The sequence below is a fragment of the Microcaecilia unicolor genome, chromosome 3 (assembly GCF_901765095.1).
Source record: "Microcaecilia unicolor chromosome 3, aMicUni1.1, whole genome shotgun sequence".
Classification (NCBI taxonomy): Eukaryota; Metazoa; Chordata; class Amphibia; order Gymnophiona; family Siphonopidae; genus Microcaecilia; species Microcaecilia unicolor.
This window is the reverse complement of record NC_044033.1, coordinates 238,715,383-238,735,928: the sequence shown is the minus strand read 5'-3', so window position 1 is coordinate 238,735,928 and position 20,546 is coordinate 238,715,383. Positions and strand designations below refer to the sequence as shown.

At 40.0% G+C, this 20,546-nt stretch overlaps 1 pseudogene; it reads right to left on the bottom strand.

The window, feature by feature from the left end:
- Positions 1 to 5,989: 5,989 nt before the first annotated feature.
- LOC115464473 overlaps positions 5,990 to 20,546 on the bottom strand; it is a 31,166-nt pseudogene continuing 16,609 nt past the window's right edge.

The following is a 20,546-nucleotide window of genomic DNA, read 5'->3' as shown; positions in this document are numbered from 1 at the left end:
AATATTTTCAGGAGATAAATCATTAAAGAGATTTAAGAGGATAGCAGAAAGATCTTTTTTAAATGATTTGTAGAACTCGATGGGAATCCCATCAGAACCCGGGGACTTCCCAATCAGGGTGTCTTTAATGGTAGTGATGAGCTCTTGCTCTGTAATCTGAGCCTGCAGAAATTTGATATCATTTTCCGTCCACTTAGGGCTAACTAGTAAGGATAGAAAATTATTCGTTAAATTTTGGGACTGAGGAGATTCAGATTGGTACAATTCAGAATAGAAATGAAAAAATGCTTTAGAAATATCCTTTGTGGATAAAGCCATGCTGTGATTAGAGAGTTTAATAGCAGAGATCTGGACTTCTTTTAAGATAATTTGCTAATAATTTACTACTTTTATCTTTTTCAGCATAATGCTTGGAATGAAACTCAAAAATTTGCTGACCAGCTTTAAGACTAAGCAATTTATTTATCTTATACTTTAAATTACACAAAGTATTAAGGAAAATAGTATTCCCTGTCTGAAAATATTTAGATTCTGCATCTTTAATTTGAGATTCAAGCTGTATTATTTGAGCACTATCCATTTTAGATTTGTGAGCAGCTAGAGATATAAGTTCACCACGGAGGGCTGCTTTAAAGGCCTCCCAAATCGTTATTGGACCAAGAGTGGAGGAGGAATTGTTAATGAAAAATTCTTCAATGAAAGTTTTCAATTTTATACAAATTTCTTCTTCTGTAAGAAGATTTAAAGGGAGTCTCCAAAGTGGGGTCTTCTAGAAGCTAACATAGACCAGTTTGTGCAGCGCTGCGAACGCCTTGTAGCGCTATAGAAATGCTAAATAGTAGTAGTAACCTATAAATGTACTCACTCTGCTGCTCCCCAGTATCTTCCACACTCGTCCTTCCCTACACCCCTTCCCGTGCACTCCGCTCCATGGATAAATCCTTCTTTTCGGTTCCCTTCTCCACTACTGCCAACTCCAGACTTCGCGCCTTCTGTCTCGCTGCACCCTACGCCTGGAATAAACTTCCTGAGCCCCTACGTCTTGCCCCATCCTTGGCCACCTTTAAATCTAGACTGAAAGCCCACCTCTTTAACATTGCTTTTGACTCGTAACCACTCGCCTCCACCTACCCTCCTCTCTTCCTTCCCGTTCACATTAATTGATTTGATTTGTTTACTTTATTTATTTTTTGTCTATTAGATTGTAAGCTCTTTGAGCAGGGACTGTCTTTCTTCTATGTTTGTGCAGCGCTGCGAATGCCTTGTAGCGCTATAGAAATGCTAAATAGTAGTAGTAGTAGTTTAGGGCTAATGAGACTGGTGCATGACCAGAGACAACAATTGGTGAAATATTGGAGGTGATTAATGCCTATCTAGAGAATAATCTAAAGGAATATTAAAATCCCCTGATATAATTATGGGAATAGAATCCAGTGACTGTATTGTTTGAAAGAGATTCGTGAAAAACTCAGGAGAGTCAGTATTTGGGGCATATAAATTTACCAACAATACTGAAACATTATTTATAGACACTTTGACAATTATCCATCTACCATTTGGGTCAATAATTTGCTCTAAGATAGTTGCATTGACATTCTTATTAAACAGCATTGAAACTCCATGTTTTCTACCAAGAGAGGGAGAATCTATAGAGGAAGAAATCCAATTACATTGTTTAATAAGAAGTAGAGTAGAGGAACAGTGAGTTTCCTGTAAAACAATTATTCCTGGTTTGATTTTTTTGAGATAAATAAGTATTTTCTTACATTTTATAGGATGAATTAAACCATTTACATTCCATGTCACAATGTTAATTGGAGAAATAGAATTGATTTGAGCCATCTTAATTTATAGGAAGAAATGGATATGTGGCACATAGCCCATTACAAAGAAAAGCCATAGAGTATAGTTGAGCAAAATTATGCATGTCTAACAAAAAACAGAAAGGAACGGCATAAAGAACTAAGAAATTAGTTCAATCAAAGAGATGAAATAGTGATAAGAGAGACTGAGAGTAAAGACGAGATGACAATCAAAGAGAACCCTGCAAAATTCGAAATATAGAAAGAAAAGGGTGATCTAAGGCACCATAAGTTAAGTATAGTACCAGTAGATAAAAAAAAGAAAAAAAAAAGACAATCCTTTTATAACAATAGTAATAATACACAATGTGTGTTGTAACAAAGTGTAATAATAGCATGCAAGCTTAGAATGTGCTAAAGCAATTAACCATCTAATACAGCTAATGACATAATAAAATAACTGAGAGCCATCTGAGAAGGCCAATAAATGCAAAGACAGATACCAATATGTGTTGAAAAAGAATCAGGGAAACACGCCGTGAGACTGGATTTGATCAAGATATATCTGCAATTGTTCAGGTGAATCAAAAAACTTAGTACTATTATGTAATGTTACTTGCATACGAGCGGGATATTGAAGGCCATATCTGGCTCCAAAAGATTTAAGGCACGGTCTCATGTCCAAAAAGGCTTTCCGCTTCCTAGCGGTAGTTTTTGCCAGATCGGGCACAATCAAAAATCTTTTCCCATCAAATTGAAGATCTTTTATTGTACGTCCCGCTGTTAGGATTTGTAATGCCTGTTGAAATCAAAGAAGTTTGGCAATAATTGGTCTTGGGCTTTGAAGGCCTTGTTTATGATGAGACAGCGATCTATGAGCTCTTTCAAACTGTAATGGGAGGTCCACCTCAATATGCAAGACTTGCGGGAGCCAAGAAGTAAGAAATTGTATAACATCAGATCCTTCTGCACCTTCCTTTAAGCCAATGATCCTAATATTATTTCTCCAGTTCCTGTTAGAGAGATCTTCAATCTCTAGTTCTAGTTTTCAGAAACGCTGATCAGTTCTTCCTGTTGCTGTGCCTTTTTTGTCAGCAGTTTGATCTGCATGTGTTTCTAAGGACTCAACACGGCTTTGAAAAGCTGTTAATGCAGATGAAAGGGATTGCAAATCCGATTTCAGATCACAGGTCGTTTGAAAGTGTTTAGTCGTTAGTTCTTTTAGAGTTTTTATTTCTTCCACGATGATATCCGACATGGAAGGCGGTAATCTTGCTTGTAAGGCCTTCTCCGGTGTTGGCGGGTCAGTTTTTGTTCGCTTAGAACCAGTCTGAGGCAAACTAAGAGAATCCAGCTTCGACGATTTAGATGAAGACATTATATAAGTAGTTGGTTTAGTCGATGATAGAGGAAAAAGGATTTCAATTGATGTTGATTTGGAATGATATTCTTGCTAGAGCAGGGGAGAGAGATCTTCAAGCGTCCATTCTCATCGATAGCTCCACAGAGCACCTTAGCAACTCCCCCATATTAACATTACAAGTGTATGCTACCTTGGGCTGTTCTTGTAATGCGGTATGAACCACTAACACACCCCAATATTTGTGAACTATTTTGGCTATAGCTGTAGCCTGAAATGAATAAGGGATAACACAAATCGGGGGGTTAGTATCCTGATCTTTTTTTGGGAGAAACAACCATTCTCATTTTACATAAAGTGCCCGTTTGTAAGCCCTTTTAACTACCTGCACTGGGTATCCACTTTCTATAAATCTGTTTCTCATTACTTTTGCCTGACTTTTATATTCATGTACAGAGGAATACAAACTCCTAAGGCGCATAAACTGCCCTACTGGAATTCCCTTCCTAAGGGAACTGAAATGATGACTAGAATAATGCAAAATGGTGTTTCGATCTGTGTCTTTTCTATAAATGGTAGTCATGAATCTGTGATACACCGTCTTCACAATTTTGATGTCCAAAAACTGAATTTCAGAATCTTGTACATTAACAGTAAATCTAATGTGGGGATCACATCTATTAATATAATCAATGAACGTTTGAAGCGCTTCTCTAGTGCCCTTCCATATCAGGATTATGTCATCAATGAAACTTTCCACATGATGATTTGATCATTATATGTAGAAGCTTAAACATATCTGTCTTCAAAGATGGACATATATAGGCAAGATATTGATGGAGCGACAGTGGGCCCCATGACTACTCCCCGACCTGCACAAAAACCTTTTGTTGAAATTCAAAATAATTCCTACAAATCACATAGGATAGCAATGTATTCATTATTGCTATCTTATCTGCAGGGATGGCCACTTGTTGAAAATAGTAACAAGCCAATTAAAAGCTTGTTCTTGTGGTATGTTTAAACAGAGCACCTCCACATCCATCGTTACCAACAAAATATTGTCAGTCTGAGCGAGCTCCACCTCCTCAAGTAAACGGATGAAATGCATAGAGTCCCCTCACGTATGAGTCCGCCCAGGGCACCCACAACCTCAAGGTCTTATCAATATATTGAGACAAGGGTTCCAAAACCGAACCTCTTGTAGATACTATGGGGCGTCCCGGGGGATTAGTCAAGGACTTGTGAATTTTGGGGATGAAATATATATATGAGATTTTGGGATGTTGATAACTCAAGAACCAACCCTCTTTCTGAGTTAATATCCTAGCTACTACTGCTTTATTCACACGCTCAGCTATATCCTTTTGTATAATACCAGAGTGCCATTTTCCCATACTTCAAAGCAAGAGTGTACATTTCTTAATTACCTGTCCCAATGCAACTGAAGCTTTTACCTCCTCAGTGCATGTAAACGGTTTTATCCCTGTGTGGATTCCCTGATGCCATATGAGGATTTCTTTCCAACCAAAGCGTTTACCACACTCAGAACGTGTAAATGGTTTTTCTCCTGTGTGTATTCTCTGGTGCATTGTGAGGTTTACCTTCCAACAAAAGCTTTTATTACACTCTGTATATGTAAATGGTTTCACTCCTGTGTGCATTTTCTGGTGCACTATGAGGTTTCCCTTCCAGCAGGAGCTTCTACCACAGTATGAACATATATATATGGTTTCACACCTATGTGGATTCTCTGGTGCACTGCAAGCAATGCCTTCTTTCTGAAGCTTTTACCACACTCAGAACATGTAAATGGTTTTACACCTACGTGGATTCTCTGGTGAACTAGGAGGGATGTCGTGCCTGTGAATCTTTTACCACACTGAGGACATGTAAATAATTTTACTCCTGTGTAGATTCTCTGGTGCCCTGTGAGGTTTACCTTCTGACCAAAGCTTTTACCACACTCTATACATGCAAATGGTTTCTGTCCTGTGTGGAATCTCTGATGCACTTTGAGATTTAAATTACAATCAAAGCTTTTACCACACTTAGAATATGTGAATGGTTTCACGCTATTGTGGATTTTTTTTTTTTGTGTATTGTGAGGTCTGCCTTCTGCCTAAAGCCTTTACCACACTCAGGGCATATATATTGTTTCACTGCAACATGGATTCTCTGGTGGACTATGAGGCTGTCCTCAATGACACTTTTACCACACTTTCTATATGCAACTGTTTTAACTTCTGAATGGAATCTATGGTTGATTGCTAGATTTTTCTTCTGAAGGACACAAGCACCACAATCAGAACAAACACTAGTCTCTCATTTTTCAGAATGTTTTGATATTTTAAAATATTATTCTTCCTACATAATAATTTTTCAGATGTAATAGAACTGACTAATTCTACAGCAGTTTGAACTCTGTTATCCTTTATGAATGCTTTCCTGTGACTGAAATTTTTCTTCTGGTCTGTATCCTAATGGCTTGATTTTGTGCGTTTTGCACTTGGACATTTTTTGTTTGAAAGTGGATCAAAAAACAAAACATCCAAATAACAAAACATTTTTCAAAACAGTATTTTCAAAAGGAAAAGATAGACATTTTTGTTTGTTGAAAATGACCTTCTTTCCTGTTCAAATTTTGGATGTTTTTGCAAAACGTCCAAATTCAGACTTAGACATCTTATCGAAAATGCCCCTCTATATCTACTTAATGTTGCATTAAAATTGTGTATAATATCTAATTTTAGCTATAACATAAAATATATGAAATTTAGGATGGCCTCAACCAATGATGCAGTTTATGGGTAAAAAAAAAGGACATTCAATTTGGACTTGCCCAACAAATGATAACAATATTTAAATGAATCCATCCTTTATTAATAATTCTACTTTTTTATTAGCATTTTCTGCTGTTCCTTTCAGGCCTCAGCAGAATAATGTAGCACTTAGGAAAAAAGATACAACCCAGAAGTCCAGCACTGGAGGCCAGGATAGCAAATATCTCCACTGCCACCATGTATTTGCCCTTGGTGCTCAGGTACGTTGGGATGAAGGTGATCCAGACGCTGCAGAACACCAGCATGCTGAAGGTGATGTACTTGGCCTCATTGAACCTGTCAGGCAGATTTCGTGCTAGGAAAGCTACGACAAAGCTGATACCAGCCAGAAATCCCAGGTAACCCAGAACACAGTAAAATGCAAATATTGACCCTTCATTACATTCAATTAGTATTGTTCCAATTTCTGATTTCATATTAAGATATGGGAATGGGGGAGCAGTGAACAACCAGACAAGACACAGAACAGTTTGAATAAGGGAACAGAAAAGGACTACAGAAATTGAAATCCTGGAACCCATCCAATTCCGGAGCTTGCTTCCAGGCTTGGTGGCATGAAAGGCCATGACCACAATAGTAGTTTTTGCCAATATAGAGGAGACAGCGATGGAGAAACTGATCCCAAATGCAGTCTGTTGGAGAATACAGGTCACTTTGTCAGGGTGGCCGATGAATACCAAGGAGCAGAGAAAGCAGAGCATGAGGGAGATGAGAAGAATGTAACTGAGGTCTCGGTTGTTGGCTTTCACTATGGGGGTGTCTTTGTAATGAATCAAGATCCCCAAAATGACAGAATTAATAAGAATTAAGAAAATACAGATGAAAGTCAAAGTTATCCCCAGAGGCTCTTGATAGGTCAGGAAGGATATCACTTTTGGGATGCAGGCATCTTTATTCTGATTGGGCCATTGGTCCTCTGGGCATTTCATACAAGTATCTATATCTGAGAATGAAAAATATTGTCCCATTATCTCACAAATAGCATCAGTTATAGGACAGTAACTTTTCCTTAATAGTAAGGCTTGTCTCAAAATGAGATACAGTAGCAAATATTAAACAAATAATGAACGATGATCTTCCTGGAAATGAAATCATGCATTATTTCTTAGAAGTACTTGCACCTGAAATGGATGCTTTTAGAGGATTCCATGTGTTTTATCCAATTGGGGTATGATTAGTTTTGCTAGCGGTATCCAGCTCATATTTTGGATTAGGACATGTGAAGACCCAATTTTCAAAGAATTTTGAGATTGCAATTGAGACGTCCAGATCAGGATATGCTCAGTTGTGTTGATGTTTTGGAAATGGCAGGAGTGCATGCATATTTGCTGGCTCATGTCGGATCTTCAATGAAGGCTGAATATGGGCCTAATATGAGCCTTTTGTATTAGAACATGAAATCACTCACCATTTTGGCTGGAGACTTCTCCCTCTGGACAGGGAATACAGTCATAGCAGCAGACGGGCTCCCCTTCCCTGGTTAATTTCCTGAACCCAGGAGGGCAACTCGGGCTGCATCTGAACTCTGGAGGTGTCTGAGGATTGAGAAGAAACTAATTAACTTGAGGTAATGCTGGATTATGACTTTTCTGTTTAAACATGAGCCAATTTTCCCATTTAGTTTTTGAGCTCATTGCCAAGCTACTCAGTAGAATATGGAGGTTTGTATGAGCTCTATTTTGGTTGGAAATATAAATAATATGAAATAGGTTTGATCTGGAATCAGTCATTCAGGCTGATTGGAGAACGCTTTGAGCAATGATTCTGTGCTGCTCACCCTAAATAGTTTGATTAAAAGTAGGAGAAAATACCCTGTTTCCTCAAATAACTCCAAATTCTCCATCCCCTTGTAAGACTTTGGCTATGAGAAAAGGACTTTTAGGTGATGTCATTGTAGCCTACTTTTCTACCTCAAAGACTGAATATTTACCTCATGGATCTGCTCACCATTGGTTATTTACTGTATAAGTATTTTTGTTTCTTTAATCATGTAGGCAACACATTTATCCAGAGTGAGTTTCATTCAGCTCTATTATGTATTTTTTGTTTAAACTTGTTGCTTCATCAAATGGATATATTTTGGCCAAATTTATCTTGACGTGAAGGACGCAGCAAGAGTGTTCCACGTGCAGGACCTAATGTTATACAGTTATCAATACAATTCAGGTACTGTCCAGATAACTCACTCATTGATATTAAATTACGCTGCAGAAATAACAGGTCTACATTTAACACAAGACTATCAGGCTCATTTTCAAAAGAGATAGACATCCAAAACGTGACATGTGTCAGCATTTGGACATTTATCTCACAGAAACATCCAAATCAGTATGATCAAAACCTCTTTTTGGACGCCTTTCTCTGAAGACCATCAGAAGGACGTCCAAATCTCAAGAGGGTCTGCCAGGGGCGTGTTTAAGGCAGGACTTGGGTGTTCCTAAGCCATGGACATCTTTCAGCAATAATGGAACAAAACAAAGACATCCAAGACTAAAACTTAATTGAGATAGACCTATTTTTATAGTGAATAGCTGCAGTGGGAATTGAGCCTACTTCCTCAGGATCAAGGTCTGCTGCACTGACCACTAGGCTACTCCTCTACACCACACAAGATGTGCCCCAAATGACCACTGGAAGGACTCAGGGATCACCTCCCCTTACTCTCCCAGTGGCCACTATCCTCCTCCCACCCCCCAAAAATGTGATTAAAAATATTACTTACCAGTCTCTATGCCAGCCTCAGATGTTATACTCAGGTCCATTAGAATAGCATGCAGGTCCCTGGAGCAGTCCCGTGGCAATGCTTATGTACTTATGTAGTCTAGTAGTGGTGCAGTGCAGTGCACTGCAGAGAAGTGGACCCAGGCTTCTACCTCCCCTTACTTGTTACACTTGTGGAGGAAACTGTGAGCCCTCCAAAACCCACCAGAAACCCACTTTACCCACATATTGGTGCCCCCTTCACATGTAAGGGCTATGGTAGTGGTGTACAGAGGGGGGTAGTGGGTTTTGGAGGGCTCAGCAGACAAGGTAAGGGAGCAATGGTCAGATGTGTACCTGGGAGCATTTTATAAAGTCCACTGCAGTGCCCCCAAGGATGCCCTATTGCTTTCCTGGGATGTCACTTTTCCACTATTCTACCTGATGCCAAGCTTTCTATTTTTATAACATCTGAGCCTTGTGTCTATTGTTTATCATTAGATGTGTGCTTTACATTCAGATCTATAGATGAAAAGGAGGTCTCATTACATATGTCTAAATACCAGAGTGCTATTTTCCATACTTCATAGCAAGAGTGTACATTCCCTAATTACCTGTCCCAATGCAACTGAAGCTTTTACCTCCTCAGTGCATGTAAATGGTTTCATCCCTGTGTGGATTCTCTGATGCTGTGTGAGACTTTCTTTACAACCAAAGCTTTTACCACACTCAGGACATGTAAATGGTTTCACTCCTGTGTCTATTCTCTGGTGCATTGTGAGTTTTACCTTCTGACCAAAGCTTTTACCAGACTCTATACATGCAAATGGTTTCTGTCCTATGTGGACTTTCTGATGCACTTTGAGATTTACATTACAACCAAAGCTTTTACCACACTTGGAACATGTGAATGATTTCACTTTATTGTGGATTTTCTTGTATATTTTGTATGTTTTGCATCTGGATGTGTTTGTTTGAAAATGGACCAAAAAATGAAACATCCAAATCACAAAACATTTTTACAAACAGCATTTTCAAAAGGAAAAGAGACCTTTTTTTTGTAGAAAATGGCATTTCCTGTTCTGATTTTGGACATTTTGAAAAACACGTCCAAATTCAGACTTAGATGTCATATCCAAAAATGCCACTTGTGCATTTGACTTGTCCAAAGTCACAAGGAGCAGCAGTGGGAATTGAACCCATGTTGCCATGATCAAAGCATACTGTACTAACCATTAAACTACTCCTCCTCTGTTTTGGAAATCTTGCATTTGGACTTCTTTTGTTCGAAAATGGACCAAAAAAAAGGGATGTCCAAATCCCAAAACATCCAAATCACAGGACGTCCATAGTATTTTCAAACACAAAAGATAGACGTCCATCTTTTTCAAAAATGTCCTTCTTTCCTGTTCAGAATTTGAAAGTCTTTGTAAAACGCCCAAATTCTGATTTAGAAGTTTCTTTTGAAAATGCTCCTCTATCTCTACTTCAGGAAGCAGGTGAAAACTTGACTCTTCAAGAAGTCCTTTAATGGAAGAAATAACTAACTTATTAGTCTCACTCAAACATACACAAGGAGTGACTCGGGCTGCACATACTGCAGCAGGACATGTTTATCCACTCCTACCCTAGCTAATATTTAACCATCTCTCTTACCTCATGTGTAACTTTCTTTAAATTAATCAACTTATTTTCTAATTCCTCTAAAATGTTCTATTACATATTGTGTTGACATTGTAAGTAGTATACTATGCCATACTTGGTATTGTTATTTGAATATTTTTACTGCTGTAATTGTCTGTTGCTCATGTTTGATTTATTCTTACTGTACACCGCCTTGAGTGAATTCCTTCAAAAGGTGGTAAATACATCTTAATAAATAAATATAATAATGTTATTTGATCTATTTAAAGTTAGGCTGGCGTATTCTGTGAGCTAAACTAATTTCAGAGTGGGAGACTCGCCCAGAGGCGGTTGTGACCCATTCAGTGGGAGGAGGGTGCTAGTGTACAGCACAAGCGGCAGGTTCAGGTGGACCAGAGCTGTGCTGGAGACAGATTCTCTAAGTGGCCGCAGGGTAGCCCCAGGTGTACAGAGGGGGGTAGTGGGTTTGATATGAGACAAGTGGTTAGCGTATCTATGTTTTAAAAAGGTTTGGAGGAAAAGTCCATAGTCTGCTATTGAGATAGACATGGGGATTGATAGCATGGAATCTTAGTACTATTTGGGTTTCTGCCAGGTACTTGTGACCTGGATTGGCCATGGCTGGAAACAGGATACTGGACTTGATGGACCATTGGTCTGCTCCAGTAGGGATATTCTTATATTCTTAAAGATAGGCACTGAAATAATATGTGCTACATGCCAGTATTCTGTAAAAGGCACTTTGCACGACTTGACATTTACAGAATATTAGCTTAGTGTACATTCTACACCTAACTTTGGGTGTGCATTTATACCTGCTAAAGTCTGGTATAAATCCTGGCACCCAACTGATGGCAGTTAGGAGTACAAATGCAGGTATTCTATAAAATCACATGCAATTTATAGGAATGCCCCTCACTTGTTCCTGCCCTTTCCATGGCCATGTCCCCATTTGGACTTTTGCAGAAGTGGTGCAAGGAGAAATGAGAACAGTGAGGTAAAGGGGGGGGTGGTGGAGAATGTGCTAAAATGAAAAGCCTTAAATTCCAGAGCGAGGAGCTTAAATTGAATTTAAATCTGACCTCATTGAATGTGCTCTCCCACATGATCGCCTCTTCATAGATGGTAAATTCCTGCTCTGGTGGAGCATAAGGGTTATAACTTCCAACAATTTCTTTAATCCGTGTCCCATCGGGTAGAATGACAACATTTATAATATCATATCCAACGGCGAGATCACCATTCTCATCAAAAAAGATTTCCTCACCCAGAACGTTCTTAAAGTGGAGGTTTTTCAGATAATGATGAAGCTAATGAAAACGAGAAACATTTGTATTAGTGAAGCTCACTGCAGGTATAAACTCCTAACTTCAAGCACATCCAATCTGCTCCTGATTTTACGAACATGTTTTCATTTTGAAGCAACATTAAGGTGGAGCTTATTTTTGAAGTTTATAAAAATGACCTTCTTATCCCAAAATTTTGTTTGTACATACTAAGAAACATTTCAGGCAAAACATCAGTTAAATCAGTGAACATTTACTGGTAGTTCAACATCAAATAGTAATAATTCCGCAATCCACATATGGCATTCTTGAATATGGCCAAAATAACTTTGCCTACAGAAATTTTAAAAAGAGGACACGACTACTCAAAGATGAACTTTAAACAACTAAACCTCAACTGCCCAGGGCTGATTTCAAATACCCAACATGAAATAACATTACACAAACCCTAAAAGGGCTTCTCTCATCAGCCCAATACAATGAGATGTAAAACTAATAGTGAGAAACAACTCTCCAAAAAAAGGGGAGAGAAAAAAATCATTATTGAAAAAAGCTACCCCATACTTTCATGCAAAAATGCAAAACTTAGAAGCATCCTCTTTATTTAATCTCATAATGTATGCACATGGTATATATATATACCATGATCTGTTCCATGTATGTTACCATGTATGCATGCACCTTAATGCAATACCATTTGTAATTCTGCTACCCAGAAATGGCAACCGCCATTACGGCAAATGTAAGCCACATTGAGCCTGCAAATTGGTGGGAAAATGTGGGATACAAATGCTACAAATAAATAAATAAACATTCTATTAGCAAACATGGTTCCACAGTTCCAGAGGATAGATAGGCATGCCCCAAAAATAACTTATCTGGAGAAGTATCTTATCATGCAGTCCTCAAAGATTTTCTTTTCTTCCAGCCTTTTAGCACAATAGTAGGCAGCCAGAGACAGAGCCCATACCCCAGATAAGGGCCCCCCCAAATTTAAGCATTTTCAGCTGGGTTTATCCCATCACATAATATCCAGATCAACTTCATCCCATAGCAATCAGTATTTTGAAAAACCCTGACAGCCGCAGGATAAATATTGCACATGTACTTTTTATATGTGCTTTTATCTTTGTAATTAGCTGCGTGTCTGTAATGTTGGACATGAAGCGTCTATTTAATAGTTAAAAGACTTGCTATGCCACCCTTCTGCAAATAGTTACATATTTTGTTGTTGTTGCATTTGTATCCCACATTTTCTCACCTATTTGCAGGCTCAATGTGGCTTACAATATTTTGCCCTGGCTAAAAGGAATATGAGCATATAGAATTCACTGCATCCTGCTTCCCTTTCACACTACACAATCGTATACCATCATTTCTTTCTAAAAATACCATTCTTCTAACATAGGGTATTACCTTCCATGGCAGAAAATCTAAAAGTCTCTCACTTTCTCTACTCCAGAGGGTGGTATTTCCAGAACCAGACATGATCATGTCATGCAGTGCATGTGCCAGGCTGTATACAGCATTATAAACATTATAACTATCCCCAAAGTTTAAAGAATCACAGTGTAAGAGGTTAAAAAATGTTTCATCACTGCTGCAGGATCTTTGGATGCTCCTGGGACACTGGCTGTTACACAGGTCCTTCCACCACATCTCTGTGATTAAATCGTTTGGAAATATGGCAGGATTCACCTCACGGACAAATTTCTGAAAGCTTGGAATAGTCTTCTTTGCGACAGCAAAAGCTAAGGTGTTTTTCCTTTCAACACTGTATGAGGGAAAGAAAAATCCCCATTCTTCTGTGATGATCCAGACCTTTCCAGGTGCATCCCAAATGGGTGTGTGTCTTATAATCTCCCTGTAGTCTTTATTACAATACAAAATAATCACTTTAGTTGAAGATGTATTGAAGGTGTTATAAATCTTATCTGCATTTAGAAGCTTGAATGAGCGGGACTGATGGAAGATTTCTATGAATTCAATGCAACCTCCACTCTGCTCAATCCCTTCTCTCAGGATCTGCACAGCGGTCATGCTGTTTTCATCATCAAATGCAATGATACCAACCCAGGTCCAGCCAAAATACTTTAATAGTTTGACTATTCCAGCACAGATGTGCAGCTCACTGGGGACAGTCCGGTAGAAATAAGGAAACTTAGCCGTGTTGCTCATGACAAGATTTCCTGAGGTGTAACTGATCTGCTGAAAATAAAAGATTGGATTTAACAGCACCTTTGTCATGAAAGATCATATTTCATTCTTCAAGTCTGGGGAAAGCTTGGGGGGAAAGTTAATCAGCTGTTCCATTCAACGGGGAAGAAGATACCGGGCTGTAAAGTGGTGAGTGATTGCAGCTGTGTCCAGAAGTCTTGCTGTGCTGCAGAGGCAGTGAGTGATTTAACTGTGTCCAAGAACCCTGCCATGCTGGGAAAACAGTGAATGGTTTAAACTGTGTGCAGGAACTCTGTCATGCTGGGAAACAGTGAGGGATTTAAACTGTGTCAAGGAACTTTGTCATGCTGGGAAACAGAGAGTGATTTAAAGTATATCCAGAAACTCTGCCGTGCTGAAGAAGCAGTGAGGGATTTAAACTATGTCCAGAAACCCTGCCAGGCTGAGAGAACAGTGAGTGATTTCAACTGTGTCTAGAAACTCTTGTCAGGCTGGGAAGGCAGTGAGTGACTTAAACTGTGGCCAGGAACTGTGGCCCACAGGGGAACAAGGGCTGGAATGTAGTAAGACCAAGGACTGTGTCTGGAAGAGGAAATGTCTTGTCCTTACTGATGGAATAAAGGCGATTTTAAGCATATCATTTGGAATTGTCTTCTTGGAGTGCGGTGTCCAGGGGAGGGCCCTTCCAGGGTCTGCCGAGTACCTACCTGCTGGGAGGCCTGAAGTTGGAGGCCTGCTTAGAATATATAGACTGTAGACCTATATGCAGGTACTTTCTTTAGTTAGGGGTACCATTTTTTGTCCTCATAAAAAGAGGACACTTGCCCCACCCCTTTCACATTCCCTGCCCCGCCCCTTTCACACCCTCATCCCGCCCCTGATGCATAGTCCCCTCCCCCGGTCACCCCCTCCTCCCCCATCACCTTCCCTCCCCCTCATCTCCCCTCCCCCCCCCCCCGGTCACCTCCCCTCCCCTTACTCTACTATCCCTGGTGGTCTAGAGGTACCTCCTGGCTGTGAGTCCGGCTCTCGGCATTTCAAAAGGGCCGCCGAGAGTTGAAGTCTCGCGAGGCTGCTTCAACTCTCGGTGGCCATTTTGAAATGCCGAGACTCGAGAGCCGGATTCACAGTATGCAGGGTAGCTGGCAGCAGTGCTCTGGGCAGGAAAGAGGGGGCTCTTTCCTGCCCCGAAGACGAAGAGGTACCTCTAGACCAACAGGGATAGTGGAGTAGAGTAGGGGAGGGGAGAGGAGTCCCGCGCCCGCCAGCCAGTCCGTTTGTCCAGAAATCCGGACAAACAGGCAGGCTGGCCAAATCCGTCCAGACACCCGGACATGTCCTCAAAAAGAGGACATGTCCGGGTAAATCCGGACGTATGTAACCCTATCTTTAGTGGGCCTAGTGGGTTCACAATCTAAGTTTTTGTACCTATGGAACTGGAAGATTAAGTGACTTGCCAAGGTCACAATGAGCTACAGTGTGAACTAAACCCAGTTCAGCAGGATCAAAGCCAGCTAGTAATGTTTTCTTAGCAGTAGTTTCATTACAAACTCTATTTTATATCAACTAATAAGTTTTCCCAAATAAAACAAATGAAGGCATCAGATAGCCTGAATTACACGTCCTGAAAACAAAGGAAAGTGTCTCTTACTGACCTCAAGCTCAAGGAGAATAAAAGAAACAGGCATACAACCTTTTGTGCCAAGCAAGACACCAATTTCTCCCAACCTGTGGGAAACAAATAGTAATGTTTTACCATTAAACTGAGGGGTATATGTTCTCTTTGTAGCCATTCAAGGGAAGACCTACAAGATTTATAAGACTTTCTTAAACACTGGACTTTCTCAATGATCCCTCTATCTGAACACATGAACTTTATCTTACCACAACATCACTTTGTATTTGTTCACACCAGAGTCTGCAAATGCCTCTCCGGTACTATGTAAGCCACATTGAGCATACAAATAGGTGGGAAAATGTGGGATACAAATGTAACAAATAAATATATAAAATATATGACTGTGGCTTAAATTTGAGGCTCACATAAGAGGCTCACCATCTGGAGAATGTGTTGGCTAGAATCAGTGTTAGAAGAATAAATGTACCCACATTGTAGCAGCTGCCATTCTTTGGAACAGGATCTTCAGTCAACATCTTGTTTGCCATAAAAAGTTCTATGATTGTTTATTTTATTCTCCTTTTGGCTTTGAATCAGTTACAGCAATTTGCCTTTGCTTCTAGGAAGAAGAAGCAAGGCTACCTGATACTTTGGTTTGTTTCTTAATAGTTATAATGAAACTGCTGCTTAAAACCCCCCACTAGTTTGGTTCTTGTACAAGTAGAGGAGTGTGGTAGCCGTGTTAGTCCACTCTTAAGGTTATCAATAGAAATCAAACAAAATAAAACATGGAAAAGAAAATAAGATGATACCTTTTTTATTGGACATAACTTAATACATTTCTTGATTAGCTTTCGAAGGTTGCCCTTCTTCGTCAGATCGGAAATAAGCAAATGTGCGAATGTACAATAAGCAAATGTACAATAAATCATTACTTGCAAGGAATTCTCCTCTCAGAAGTTCAAATAATTCATCATACACATTAATCACATTGCCCTTAAAGTTTGAACCAGATTATAGAAGAGGGAATGAAGTAAAATCAAGGATGATCTTGACCTGTGGATAGTGGTATATCCCGGATAGGCTGGAAAACTGGTTTGAATGCTCAGGAGGGAGACTTTCAATAATAGCAAACAGTGGACCAGATGTTTTGCAGCTGTAGTTTGGGATCCCAGTGTCCTTTCCTGAAAATATATCCATGGCAGCTCTATACATTAAGAAAAAGTTGTCAAAAGGGTTCTCAATGTGAAACCCCAGTGTGAGGTTGGGTAAGAGCTCCGAGCTGTTGTTAATCTCCTCCACCGCAGACACAAAGGCCAGGAAGTTGTAATAGTTCAATGGTACAGGACTTTAAAGACAATAAATACCATTAAAAAATTAAATTAGCATCAAACTAAAAGATACAGAACCACATACATTAGAAGTAGACAAGAGTGAAAAAGGGTTAGGATTATGGTATGAAGCATTGTTTCTTACAAGCTTTACATATTTGTCTGATAACAAAGACCAAAACATGCATTCTCCAGGTTTAGCAGAAATTAACTACATTTCTTTCCTCTCTTCTACTCCCATATTTGTTCAATTCTTCAGCCATGCCCTCAGACCGCAGCAGATAAATGCATATCCTACCAACATGCACGAACCCATAATCACTGGACTTTAGCACCACTGTTTCTCTGCTCATCCATATGCATCTGAGCCATCAATGTAAACTCCCCACCCAAGATTATTCAGGAGCCAAAGAAGGTAGGATGAAGAAGTGGTATCAGGGGAGACAGCATGGTTGGAAGTACAAGTGGAAATTCCCAATCCACAGTAACAAAAATGAGGCCAGACCCATGATAGAACAGCTTAAAATATTGGCGGAAGTTCATATCAGCCACAGATGAAGATGTGTCCCAGAGTACAGGAGAAAGGAAAGAGAGGAAGGGGAGGGGAAGGGAGGGAAAAGAGTTAAGAACAAGGAGGAAGAGGAGGTGAGGTGGGATAAGACCAATAAACCTCAACGAATTTGACTATTTTAAAGTTTCATGGAAAAGTTTGTTATCCAATTCATTTTTATGGGTAACTATAGTTGACATTTGTACAAAATGGCAGACAACTCACAGAAACCCCTCAGGTTACTTCATCTGTGCCTGAAAACTCTGTTCACACGAATAACGTTCCTAAATCTTACTGTACAGATTGTGTGTTTTTAGGCTTCACTATATTCAGGCAAACACTTCACTGGTTATGTGCTGTCAAGCATCGGATGTAATCATCTGTGCATTAGAGGGTTGCACTGAGCTTCAACGCAAAATGCTCTAATGCAGGTGCAGAACTGTACTCTTGATACAGTAAAATAATGACAAACAAACTACTGATGTAATACAAAATGTGCAATGATAGCAAAATAGTCCACACCAAGGATTGCTGCATCGGGCAAGTTTATTTCCCTTCCTGTCAGGTGTGACAGTTTTTTCAGATAGCAGTGGAGAGAGAGGGAACCGTAAAATGCTGTGGTGATACAGTGGGAGTGAAAGGCCAGGGGTGCTCTGGCTACTAGATTGCTCAAGGTCAGATATCTACCTTGTGGGGTGGCTACCTCAGCTGAAGGAAAGTTTCTGCATGAAAAGAGAATTAAGATGGAGGTAATTCATAGCAAAATGGTGCATAGTCTGAAGAATAAGTCACACACAGAAGGGCCGAAGGAGCTAAAGATGCACTCGACAAAAGAAAAGCAAAAGGAAGATAAAATACAAGTTTTCAGATACTTATGTGCTTTCAATAAGGTACAAACAAGTAGTATTTTCAAAAGAATGAAAAGCTGAATATTAACAACATGTCAAAGGAATTAAGAAGGGGAGAATCTCAAAAAAAGATTTGAATTTTTTCTTTCATGTAGAGTATGGTGGATATCTATTCAAAAGAAAAAAAGCTTCAGAATACAAGCGTACTTTGGAAAACTGTGGGGAGGTCACTTTTCACAATAGATTTACCCAGGATTTAAAACTGTCATAAAACGTTTCACTCTGTTGATTGAAAAAAAATTGGACCCAGGGAAAATATATTTTTACCTGCCCAAAAGGTATGAGATAAAGCAGATGAAAATCTTAGCAGGCCAATTTTCTCCAGGGCATATTTCAAAGGGAAAATACTAAGACTTAATGTGAGAGAATTAGTAAAATGTCATCGGGCTATATTTACAGTTTATGTCAGTGATCCACCAAAATTAAAACCCTCAAGTCTGTCTCATAAAGGAGTTAAACCAGGATACTACTTACTAGGCTTGTCCTTCAAATGAGGGAACAGTTGTGAAGGATGGATGATGATAAAGGTAAAACGTTTCTACAGTTACAAATCCCCCGATCATGATGTCCCCATCCCTATGGTAGCCTGGTCGTAGCTCAGTTGATAGGTAGTTTCCAAGTGTGCACTGACACTCAGCCGTCTTCCACAGGTTGTCACATATCATCAACACAATCAGAACCAGATGAGCTTCCCTCTTCAATGTTATGAAACAGCTTCTACTGTGATAATGTTCGCTCTTCCCGCTCCAAATGTTGCAGTTGTGCATGGCGTGGGATGCTGTATGGTTCCTGATGGTGCTATATAATTGAATATTTGAATGATGGGCAGAAAACATTAAGTATTAAACTGCAGTGAAGTAGATTAGACCTGTGCATTTACACACAAGAAGGATGAAGAAATACAGCAAAATTGTAATCCTTATGGTGAGGTGACCACTCTATTTCTAACTGAGCTCCAATACCTGTGAGGACATCATGTGGTCTCTGTTGGATCCTGCTGCTCAGAAGTTCAGCCTTAAGGGATATCTGCTCCTGACATCTTCATTTACCATGAAATACAGGTTGTTGCTTTTAAATATAACCTTATGAATCTTCTGTCTTCATTGACTTAGAGATAAATATAAATTTGATTGGAATGTTCATGTGGACCACACTGTAACACATTATAATACAGTTAAGGATAACACATTATGTATCATAATGTAACATGTATTACAACACATCCACTCTGCAGTTATTGTGTCTATACTGCTTTAGATACATCTGAGATTCCAGTTAGAGTGAGATTGACACGTGGAGGGGCATTTTCAAAAGGGACGTCCAAGTTTTAATTTGGATGTCCTTGCAAAACGGCCCGATCCAGGAGCGGGGAAACCCGTATTTTCGAAACAAGATGGACGTCCATCTTTTGTTTTGAAAATACAATCAGGGACGTCCAATTCCTTAAATTTGGTCATCCCTAGATTTGGACTTCCCTAGACATGGACGTTTCTGATTTTCGGAGATTTTCGAAACCAAAGACATCCATGTCAAAAATTACCAAATGCAAGCCATTTGGTCATGGGAGGAGCCAGCATTTCTAGTGCATTGGTCCCCCTGACATGCCAGGACACAAACCGGGCACCCTAGGGGGCACTGCAGTGGACTTCATAAATTGCTCCCCGGAACATAGCTCCCTTACCTTGTGTGCTGAGCCCCCCAACCCCCCCCCCCCCAAAAAAAACTACTATCCCCGACTGTACACCACTACCATAGCCCTTACGGGTGAAGGGGGCACCTATATATGGGTACAGTAGGTTTGTGGTGGGTTTTGGAGGGCTCGCTGTTTCCTCCACAAACGTAACTTGTGGGGGGGATGGGGCTGGGTCCGCCTGTCTGAAGTGCACTCACCCACTAAAACTGCTCCAGGGACCTGCATACTGCTGTCGTGGACCTGAGTATGACATCTGAGGCTGGCACAAAATATTTTTAAAGATGTTTTTTGAGGGTGGGAGGGGGTTAGTGACCACTGAGGGAGTAAGGGGAAGTCACCCCGATTCCGTCCAGTGGTCTGGTCATTTCACGCACCTTTTTGTGCCTTAGTTGTAAGAAAAACAGGTCCGGGTGAAAACGTCCAAGTGTTCATCAGGGACATCCTTGTTTTGTTTGATTATGGGTCAAGGACGTCCAAGTGTTAGGCACACCCAAGTCCCGCCTTCACTACACCTCTGACATGCCCCCTTGAACTTTGTCCATCCTTGCGACGGAGTGCAGTTGAAGACATCCTAAATCGAGCTTCGATTATATCGATTTGGACATCCCTGGAAGAAGGACGTCCATCTTCCGA